The sequence below is a fragment of the Mixophyes fleayi genome, chromosome 8 (genome assembly GCF_038048845.1).
Source record: "Mixophyes fleayi isolate aMixFle1 chromosome 8, aMixFle1.hap1, whole genome shotgun sequence".
NCBI lineage: Eukaryota > Metazoa > Chordata > Amphibia > Anura > Limnodynastidae > Mixophyes > Mixophyes fleayi.
The window spans coordinates 18,315,944-18,327,314 of NC_134409.1; positions in this window are offsets into that span (position 1 = coordinate 18,315,944).

An 11,371-nucleotide genomic window follows, 5' to 3' on the forward strand; every position below is an offset into this window, starting at 1 on the left:
CATTAGCTGAATAGGTTTTTTTTCTGTGTGTTTAAGTGCGATTATATATCCCACATAGGTATTGGACGTATCTTAGAGTACAGCGGATCCAATGTGCCTTCAACATCCTAATTAGGAGTGCCACAATTTTTACATACATACAAACAGTGAAACCTCCAGTTAGAGCAGACTTTCTGCCATAGGCACCCTTTTCTTTGTCAAGGAGGAAAACCAATAGGGAAAAGGGATAGTTCAATGCGTTCAAACAATGACAAAGTGTACGAATCCAGGACACCCTTCTGAGAGATGAGTTCCTGAAGGAGGAGTGTGTTCACTCATTTCCTCATATGTTCACTGATGTTAAGTAGAAAGTATGATTTAGAGTTGAGCTAGCTCAACTCTAAATCGCCAAGGTGAAAAAGTGTACCTTCTAGCTGAATTTATGATATTTACTTGGATTTAGTAATTTATTTGGATTATGCTTTTTATTTAATGAGGTCCATTGTGTCTACTGATGCTGAAAATGATCTAGCACCAGGTTGTGGAAGGATGTCTCCAGAGATGATATTGCCCGCTGACATCAGAAATGAGATTTAGTTTGTGCGCTTGATCGAGTCCCGTTATTACAGGCTATACCAGTGGTTCCCAAACTTTTGCAGTTCGCGGCACCCTTAGAGTCTCCAAATTTTTTCAAGGCACCCCTCCAAAATAATTACTGAGCAGTCCTGTTTTAGAAGTAGTTGGGTCATAAAATTGTAATAATTATTTAGGTCACAACAGAAATACTTATTTAGTTGTATGCAAAAATGCCCCTCTGCCTCCAGACACTCTGCCCCCTCTGCATCCAGGCACACTGCCCCCTCTGCATCCAGGCACACTGCCCTCTCTCACGTTGCCCCCTCTGTCACGCTGTCCCCTCCTCTGCCCTCTGTCACCCTCCTCTGCCCTCTCTCACGCTGTCCCCCTCCTCTGCCATCTGTCCCCCTCCTCTGCACTCTGTCCCCCTCCTCTGTCCCCCTCCTCTGCCCCCCTCCTCTTCCCTCTGTCCCCCTCCTCTGCTCTCTGTCCCCCTCCTCTGCCGTCTGTCCCCCTCCTCTGCTCTCTGTCCTCCTCCTCTGCTACGATCCCTCTCACTCTGCCCCGCGCCAGCCATAGAAAAAAGAAAGCAAACAGAAACTTACCAATCCACGCGGCACCAGGACCCAGCAGCCTCCTCTCTCCCGCAGCTGTCACTGACGTCATTCAGTGACAGCTGCGGGAGAGAAGAGGCTGCTGGGTCCCGGCGCCGCACGGATTGGTAAGTTTCTGTTTGCTTTCTTTTTTCTAGGGCTGGCCCGCGGCCCACCAGTGACAGCGCCGCGGCACCCCAGTTACAGCACCGCGGCACCCCAGTTACAGCACCACGGCACCCCAGTTACAGCACCGCGGCGCACACTTTGGGAACCGCCGGGATATAACAAAGCATTTTTGTGTAAATATGCTTTGGGCTTAATCCGCAATGGTTCATGTTGGAATGTTGGTCCATTCCACAGTGTGATAAAATATAGTACCATCTATTCACTGATACATCATTATTCTGTTACAGACATGAATATCAGTGTCAAATATGTGTCTGACATTAGAACCTTGTCATTTAGATTTATTTAGTTGAACAGATATCCGCAACTTATCTATGACTATCCTGTAACTGTCATAAAGAAATAATACCAGTGGCATATCTATAAGGGTGCAGGGTGTGCAGTGCACAGAGGCTAGTGAGTCAAGGGGGCCCCATCAAAGACTTAAGCTGGGTACACACTACACAGTTTTCATCCAATAATCGGCTAAATCAGCCGACAGATACGACTGCTCGTTCAAAAGTCGGGTCAGTGTGTGCAGTGACACGATGGTCGAAAGTCTGCCCAAATGGACGATTGTCGCCTCATTTGGTTGGTCGTACCGTTTAATATTTTCGTTCCAATCTCGTTTCCGTTGTGTAGGGTGTATAAACTTCCAACCGATCCACAACAGTGAGTACGAAATTACAGTCATTGCTCACGACAACATGGCTGCAAAAAGTCGCTAAAGGGACATACGCTCTTCCCTTTATTGTCCTAAACAAGGCTAGTGTGTATGCAGTCCATGGGCCGAGCGATCGGACCATCGATCGCATGTAAAATCGCTCGGCATAAAAAGTTGGTCGAAATTTCTGTAGTGTGTACCCAGCTTTAGGCAGCATGCCAGAGCTTTGCCATCTTCTATGCAGGCTGGGGTGGATGGAGGAAGGGGGGGGAGGGTGACTGAGGGTTTGCAAAAATGTGGAACATGGGCCCAGTAATTTTCAAAACGCCCATAAAGAATAATACCCAGTGGTGAAAGACTACATTGCCGGGTTCCATAGCAAAATTGTTGGCCCGGGAGAGGGAGGGTGGCGGTCTTGGGAGAGCAATGCAGTCCAGCCTCCTGTGGCCCTTACCTTGCTCTTCTGAGCATGCACAGGGGCCCGCTTATCTGCACTGAAGCTCCGTTTGGGCTTCACTGCACACGCTCTGAGATAACAGTGGGTGCAGGAAGTGCTGAACTTCCTGCAACCGTTAATAATAACTACCCGCGTTGCCGGTGTGCAGCCAATATGGCATCCCCCTCACCTCCAGGCCCTGTAGCCACTGCACTCAATGCATTGGTGGTAGCTCTGTTACTGATAATATCAGTAGCAATATTGAGACTCCCAAACTTGAGATAACAGATTAACATAAAAAATACTTCACGTGGTATATGTGATTAAATGCCGATGTGGTCAATTACAGATAGGAAAACAATGCATTCATTCACGCTTTATAATTTCCTTTGATGGATTGTGTTGACCTGGTGATGGTGGTGGAGGTGAAGGTGACAGCTTTTATCCTGTGTGGTGGATATAATACGCAGGACCATAGGATTGTTTTTTTGCCTTGTGAAATGAAATATATCATATCGTCACAATTTTGTGATCCTGTTTTCCACAACACAGTTGGACCCCCACATTCTGATATGATCTATCAAACATCTCCCAGACAAATTAAACTTTACAGGCATACAATACAAACATTATGGAGACTGTGCGGATCAAAGCCACGCACGCCTAGAATCCTCCGTCTCCACAAGCGGATTCCATTTAATAAGAGTACAGCTTTTGTGCATTTTCCATCTGATATTTTCTCAAAATATGTTCTACTCTTCAAAAGAATTAAAACACTTTTAATCTGCTCCACATGTTTCCATGTGACAGGAGGAATTATATAAGGAAAGTAAAATACATTGGTTTTTTTCGTTCTTTCTTCACATGTAGCTTATTCTTGCAGGTATGTGCGTGTGTATTATAAAATCTCAAACTATTACACAAAAAGGGCTTCTTGGGTTTAGTGAATAAAACTGTTTGATCCAAACACTAGACTTCAGTAAACACAATAAAGCAGGCTCAAGGAATGCTCGTAAAAGTTGGAGCTGAAAGGACAGTAGGCACGATGATTGGGAACAGATGTCGAATACATTTCTGTTTCCGAACTCGAAAAGATAGTAAGACCTGGACAAGTTTGTACTGTATACTTGCTCTTTAGCACGTATTGTCATTGATGTGTACCCATTGGACAGCTATTATTTGGGGTTAAATCAATATTCCTGAGAATGCAGACGGGCTGTTTGCCACAGTGAGCTCACATGATACTTGTGAATTGATGCATTTTCACAAGTTAATGATGATCATCATCATCATCGTCAGCACCTATTTATATAGCGCCACTGATCCCGCAGTGCTGTACAGAGAACTCACTCACATCAGTCCCTGCCCCATTGGAGCTTACAGTCTAAATTCCCTAACACATATACACACACACACACACACACACACACACACAGACACTAAGGTCAATTTGATAACAGCCAATTAACCTACCAGTATGTTTTTAGAGTGTGGGAGGAAACCGGAGCACACGGAGGAAACCCACGTTAACAGAGGGAGAACATACAAACTCCACACAGATAAGGCCATGGTCAGGAATAGAACTCATGCCCCCAGTGCTGTGAGGCAGAAGTGCTAACCACTAAGCCACCATGCTGTTCATCATAGTTAATTTATAAGGTGCCACAGAACCCACAGCCCTGTATAATCAACAAAATATAAATAGAACAATATACAAAAAGCTAAAGTGCAGGGCCAGGGGAGCAAACAGAGATGGTAGGGGTGAGAGAGAGGAAGAGGTGGGTGGAGCGACAGGAGGGAGTTGTTTTAGGATGGAGTGGGGAAGTAAATGGAGATAATATGGGTGGAGAGAAAGGAGTGGAAGGGGCAGGTGGAGCATAGGGAGGGAATTGTTTTAGGATGGGGCAGGATGGACAAGCAGGAAAAGGTGAGTTTATATTTTTATTATTATTAACCGTTATTTTTAGGGTGCCACATATGTCCTATAGCCGTACAGAGGACATACAACAAGACAATACATGGTGTTAGAAACCCCTCCAGCCAGTACATCAAAACCCGGAATCTGCTCCAAAAGTCTGGCGTTCACTGGAGCCCCTAGTGGTAGGGACAGACTTGGCTGCAGACAGACAGAGGATCGTGAGATGTGTACTGACTGGGGAGAACCCAGGGATATTGTGTAATAGTATACAGCGGTGGTGAAGTCCAGGCAAAAGGTCAGGGCTGGTGGCAAACAACAAATCCAGGAAACAGGCAGAGATCGAGGTCACAGGAAATACAGCAGAGTTCAGTACACGGTCCAAGGTCATACACAGCAAGATCAATCCAAAGGCAGAGAAGGGGAACTGAGCAGGCAGCAGGTAAGTATGCACAGAGCAGGAACTATAACCAGCAGTGAGACCCAGTCCTCACTGCCTTAAATACTATGATGGACAAATCAGAAAGGAGGAGGACAGGGCTGACAATGAGTCTCAGGAGGCTGCTAATTAATTACTAGCTGGAAACTAGCATAGATAATAACATAACCAGGAAGCATGTATAAAAATATAAATGAAACAGTTTAAATAATATGAGAGCTCCCCCTGGAATTGGAGGATGTCACTACACCCTCCTGCATCTATGCAACAAGGATAATCTCAAAGAATAAAAACAGAGCATAGAAATAGAGCACGCGCCCTGCTGCAGCTTGTGACATGGCAGGGGCGCACGCAGGATTGTCAGGGGGGGTAGGTTTCCCCCCCTGACCAAAAAAAAAAACCACACGCGAGAGCATGCGCAGCAGCTCCGTTTCGGCAGCGAGCACTGTACTATACAGCAGCCGCGGCGCTGTCAAAGAAGCGTTCACGGCGGTGCGGACGCTTCTTTGACAGCGCCGCGGCTGCTGTATAGTACAGTGCCGCTATGGTTGGCACTTACTTAGAGAAGGGGGGGTGGTCTCTGGAGACCCAGAAACCCCCCCCCCCTGCATGCCCCACTGAATGGTATAACAGTACAATACAATAAACAAAAAACAGCACAACTCTCAACACAGCTACTGACAGCCCAATCTGTCCAGTTTCAAACGGTGTTTAAAAACCCACCTTTTTCTTAAAGCCTTCCAGTCTCCCACTTAATTTCCTACCTTTTCTTCTGACTCTTCCCCTCCATTCCCCTTCCCCTATCCCTATCCTCCGTTCCTCCGTCTCTCCCTCTCTCCCCTGTGTTCTCTGTCAGTCCACCCCTCCCCTTAGATTGTACGCTCCTTTGAGCAGGGCTTTCTCTCCTCCTGTCTTCACCACTTTTAACTCTGCTCGCCAGCTACCCTGCCTTCCTCCTCGAGGACCCTCTTCCCGCGTCCCCTCTCGCTCCCTTCTCTTCCCCCTGGGGGTCTCCCTCTCATCTGTGCCCTCCCTCCTAGGTGCCGTTGCTGGCTGACCTTCCCCTGTCCCCTCCCCTCTAGCTGTGCCTTGAGCTCACTGAGTTACTGTGATTATTGTTTACTGTTCTGTGCTGTCTCACCTCGTATTGTAATCTTGTCTGTCCCTGTACGGCGCCGCGGACACCTAGTGGCGCCCTATAAATAAAAATTAATAATAATAATAATAATAATAATAATAAATGGGATGTAAGGGGTATATTTAGCGCAAGCTGATCCTTGACCGTTCGTGGGTGGGTGCAACTATCAAGTTAGAGAAACTGAAAGAGGTGCAAAGACGATGGGGGAGTGAAGTCAATGGGCAGAGTGCCCAAGGAGGAAATGTGCAGCGTAGCCGGTGAGCAAAAGTTATAGGTAATGAGAACAGGAGGGAAGAGGGCACTGCCCACTAGAGCTTACAATCTAAAGGGAACGGGGCAGACAAATGGTTGACAAATGGGGTATGCCAATGTAAGGGGTTCTGAGAGATAGAGGATGAAAGAGGGTGAGGTATCTTACATGGTGAGATGGTAAGTGGGGGACTGGTAGGCTTGTGAACAGATGGCTTTTTAGTGACTGTTTGAAGCTATACAGGCTAGGGGATAGTCTGAGAACGAGGGAGATCAATCTAGTGGTGGGGCAGCATGGGAGAAATCTTGGATTTGAGAATGAGATGTAGTTACCAGTGAGTGGACAAGAGTTTTGTTGGCATCCTGGGAGAGAAAGGGTCTCATATGAGTGAAGTTGCGGAGCTGTAAGTGACAGGAATGGGCAAGAGATTAAATATCAGTTAAATACCTCTTCAACTTGTTCCTCTTCGTCAACATCATAATCTCATCTTTTAAACACTCTCTTGTCTCACTTTGCCTTAAAAGATTTTCTTTTGACCCTGCTTCTCTCTCCAACTACTACTCATTGTCTTTGCCTCCAAAATGTTATAATTCCTAGCGAATTCAGGAAACGGCAACAAAAGTATAAAAACCAAATGTCTTTATTCAGGCAAAATATATGACCAAGTTGTGATGAATGGCAGGAATAGTCCACAGAAATAACAGGTTCCAAGCAATGACAAATACAGTTTTAATGCAGGAACAAGTATATTGCGTTACCCAATTGCCAGGAGGCACGAGGCAGTCCAGGGGAGCAAACAGAGAAGCTGAGTCCAGTGACCAGACAGAGGTCAGGGCAAGCAGAATCCAGTATCCAGGCAGAATTCAGGGTCACAAGCAAACAAGCATAGTCCGGTAATCACCTCACAAGCTTTTTCTCCTCGCTTTCTCCTTTCTGTAGTCCGGTTCCATTCCCTTCATTCTGGAGAGACTGCCCTCATTAGTAACCAATGATCTTGCTCCATCTTCTGAACCTCTCTGCCATTTTCACCACCATGGACCATCCTCTCCTCATGCACACTCTTCACCTCATTGGCCTTTGAGACTCCTATATCTACTGGTGCACTTCCTAACCGCTCCTTACTGTATCTACCATTAGCTCCTCCTCTTTTGCTACCATTGAGGACCCACATGACTCCATCTGTTGCCCTCTTCACTTCTCACTGTACAACGCCTTTCCCGACCTCTCCCCTTCTCTTCTCTTTCATGTGTACAGCTGTCTCTCTGTCATCTATTTATGGATAGAGCAACACTACCTAAAAACTCAACATGTCTAAAACCGATCTTGTTAACTTCTCTCCTTTTAGAGTGTCCGCCCACTACATCCTTCTCACCGTGGACAACACCACACTCTCCCCTGTTCCTTGTGTCCACTGCCTTTTGGCTCACCAAGATACAACCCTTTATGTCCAGTCACAGTATTAGTATAACACTATCTCATTATCTCTTTCCTTGATTACTTTGACCTCCTCCTGTGTGGCTTACCTCTCACCCAATTCTTCCCACTGCTTTCTTCAATTCAACCTCATTTTTGCTGCAAGATTGTTTTCCTTTTCCTAATGCTCCATTTCCACTTCCCTGTTCTACCAATCCCTACACTTTCTCCCCTTTCCCTACAGAATCCAATGCAAACTCTTTACCCACACCTACAAATACCTCAGCAAATCACCCACCCATGTGCATCTCTGACCTCATCTCACTCCAAACTCCCTCCTGCCTTGTCTGTCTGCCAAACTGGTGCCTCCAATCCACAATAATAACCATTTCTACAAGACTTCATCAGCGCCTCTCCCCATCAATGGAATACACACCACACCAAATCAGACTTGCCATCAACTTCCAAAATCAAACTCACCAGAAAAAAGTCACCTCTTCATCAAAGCCTACCAGTCTCCCCCACCTGCCAACACTCTCACTGTGTTGCTCCCACCCTCTTGTCTCTACCCTGCATGTTCCCCTTAGATTGTAAGCTCACAAGCATGGCTTCCTCTCCTCTCTTTTTTTTCTTAGTGTGCTCTTTTGCTTTCCAGCTGACTGGGTTGCCCCAACGTAGCATTATGTGTCAACATGACATCCCTGATACCTCTTAAGTGGATAGGAAATCACCTAGACAATCAGTGGGTAAAGTAAGGGGACTGATATATTATATATCCTATTGTCAAACACAGCACACAATTATGGCACTTTGCGTGAACAAATATCAGTTGATCACTGCATCAAACCTAGCATACAATCCTATCTAAGAGTACATATAGTCACCGGTTTTGGAGTAGCGCTGTACTGTCTCCTGAGTGAGGTAGGCACCAAGTTCAATGTCTTCCAGCTTGTAGCAGTGAGATTGTCCATGCAGGCTTCCATGAGCAGAATGAAAAGCACAATTCTCTGACCAGTCCAACATCAGCTGTAACCCCTAGTGACTGTCCAGAGACTCCTGCAAGACAGAGAGCAAGCTGCTGGGACAATAAATATTTTATGCCCACCCTGATGTGGCTTTAACTCACCTGTCCTGGATTGTTGTCTGCTTATTGGATTCTTAGCCTCTCCCTGGGGCTGCCCGGCACAACATGACCGACAGCTAATGAAGGAAGTCCCGTAAAGTCTTATGCCATCAGTTTGTGCACTTCCTCGTGTGCGTCTTATGACCACAAGTGACAAATGCACCTTTAGGGACTATCTTAAACTACCTAGCAGAGCATAGGAGGCTTATCTAAAAATATTTAAAAACACTGTGCATCAGGGGAGGACTGGTATATTTTCGCCCAGGGGGCAAGACTTGACTCAGCAGCCTATTAGGAACATTTTAAAGGAAAAAATGCCAGTGGCCCAGTGACTCAGCCCAAGGTAACCCTACATGACCAGCATAGGGGGCAGAAGCCACTCTGCCATCCTCCACCCCCAGCCCAGCCAGCCTCTGCTATGCATAAAACTCTTGCAGTGCAATACATCCATCAATATCACATGGGCATTGCTAAACTTATATTTCTATTTGGTCTGCTGCACAAAAGAAGATTGCCCTTTTATTTTTAAAGGGAAAACAACAAATGTTTGCATTTAATTTAACGTATTTTTCATTTTATTTAACTTGATACAATTTCATTTCTATTTGTATTTAATTACATTTTATATGGAACTGCGACTTTTATTAATAACTGGCGAGACACTATTTTCTCTTGTTTATATCACACTTCATTATTATAATATCATTATTATTATTATATTATATTGTATACAAGTACGGCTATACGACTGTACCCACTGTGCTGCAAAGCAGAATTTGTGACACCATAAAAATAAATATAATCATCAACACATGTGACAAGGTCTCGAACATGCAAAAAGTGCTAAAAATATCTCTGAGCTAGAACAGTTCTGCAAAGAGGAGGCTGAAAAAGTTCCTAAAGTGGGAACAGAAGGCTACAAGGATCGATCCGAAGCTGTGATTTTGGTCAAAAGAGGTGTTTAATTGCAGACTGAGAGGGTGCCCAATTATTACACTTTCCACATTCACAGTTCTATTTTTTCTGTTACATTTAACAAATAAACAGTAAGTAATTGTGCATTAAAGGCCTCATATAGAATTAGGAGCAAATCCAGCTTAAAAGGTGCAAATTTGCACCCGGACAATGCATATTGCAATGCAAAGAATGTCCATTGCATTTTGTTTTTGCATGTAGGGAAAACACTGCTTTTACATGTAGCTCACAAATACTGGACATGTTTATTTTTACACTGATAGCGTAACGTGCTTTTGCCAAGGTGCAAAATGTGCAGAAATATATCAGTTTATACCACGCATTTAGAGAGTCACAGAAACCACATTTATGCTTACAACTGTATATGGGGTGTTGACGTGTGCAACAAATGCACCTTTATAGCACATGACAGAGGTATATGTTCTCCTCACATCCATAGTGGAATGTTATTACTGGCCGGAGCAGCAGTCGGAGTCTTTGCAAACATTTTGACCTTCTAATTAAATGCAATTGCTACATTTTGAAAAAGATATTTTAAATCATGTGATTGATTAGAAACACACACAAAAGCCATGAAACTTGGACGCTAACAAAATATAGAAAAAATATTTACTATTTATATATAAAAAATTTTTATATAGTGCCTATATATTTAGCAGCACTTTACAGAGAATATTTAGATGTCTATTTATTAATATTGGGTGATATGGAAGATTATATATTATCCGTTTCTTATTATCTTTTTTCAATTTAACAAGTAAATGTTACCGGGCCAGCTCCTGAAAATATTGGCTGACAGCGGTAATCTGCACATGTGAATTGGAACTGGAAACTGGGACACTTGGCCTTCCAGTACCAGATTCAGTAATAACAATAATAATTAAAAAGAAAATCAGGGAAAATGACTTAAGCAAAGGAAATAATGATAAAGCATTATTTCCTTTACAGACCCTCTGCTATTATCATCCTGAGATGATGATAGCAATAAAAAGTACATGTATATAGCATACGACGCATCACCAGTGGCTCCCGGCAAAGGCTACCGCAAGTCACAGTCTCCACCGGGCCGGGGGACATCAGTCGCTGCGCCACGGAGCTTACAATCTATATCTCCTATCACACAGACACAAACTAGAGCTAATTTTGGCAGAAGACTAGCAACCTAACTGTCAACCCCCTGGCACAGCTATCAAGCTGTAGCATGTGAGGGTGTAGTGTGGCACAACCCCTACTTCTGCTCTCTCTGCTCTGCCTCAGCCAGATCGTGGGTGTGGCATCCATGACTAGGGGGCCCACGACTACACGGGTGCTTAGCACATAATCCCGTGTGGAGTGTATGCTAGTGGTAGTGCAGTGAAAAACTCATGAAAGAAATGTTGGGCACCAGAACATTACTTTAGCAGATGTCAACGCGATATCAACTCCTCACACTCCTGCACAATACTTGTTACAACAATGTTTCAAAGGCAGGTTACATACCAATAGGTTTACTGGGAGCAGTAGTTCTACACATGCACCTTGGACACATTATTATTATTATTTATTATTAATTTTTATTTATAAGGCGCCACAAGGCGTCCGCAGCGCCGTACAGGGTGTCACGGGCACTAGGAGTCTTTACCCAGGGATCACCAGGTGATAGGCTTACCAGAGCAATGTAGATGGTAATAGGGTACTCTGGTAGCTGGGTGATCACGGAACA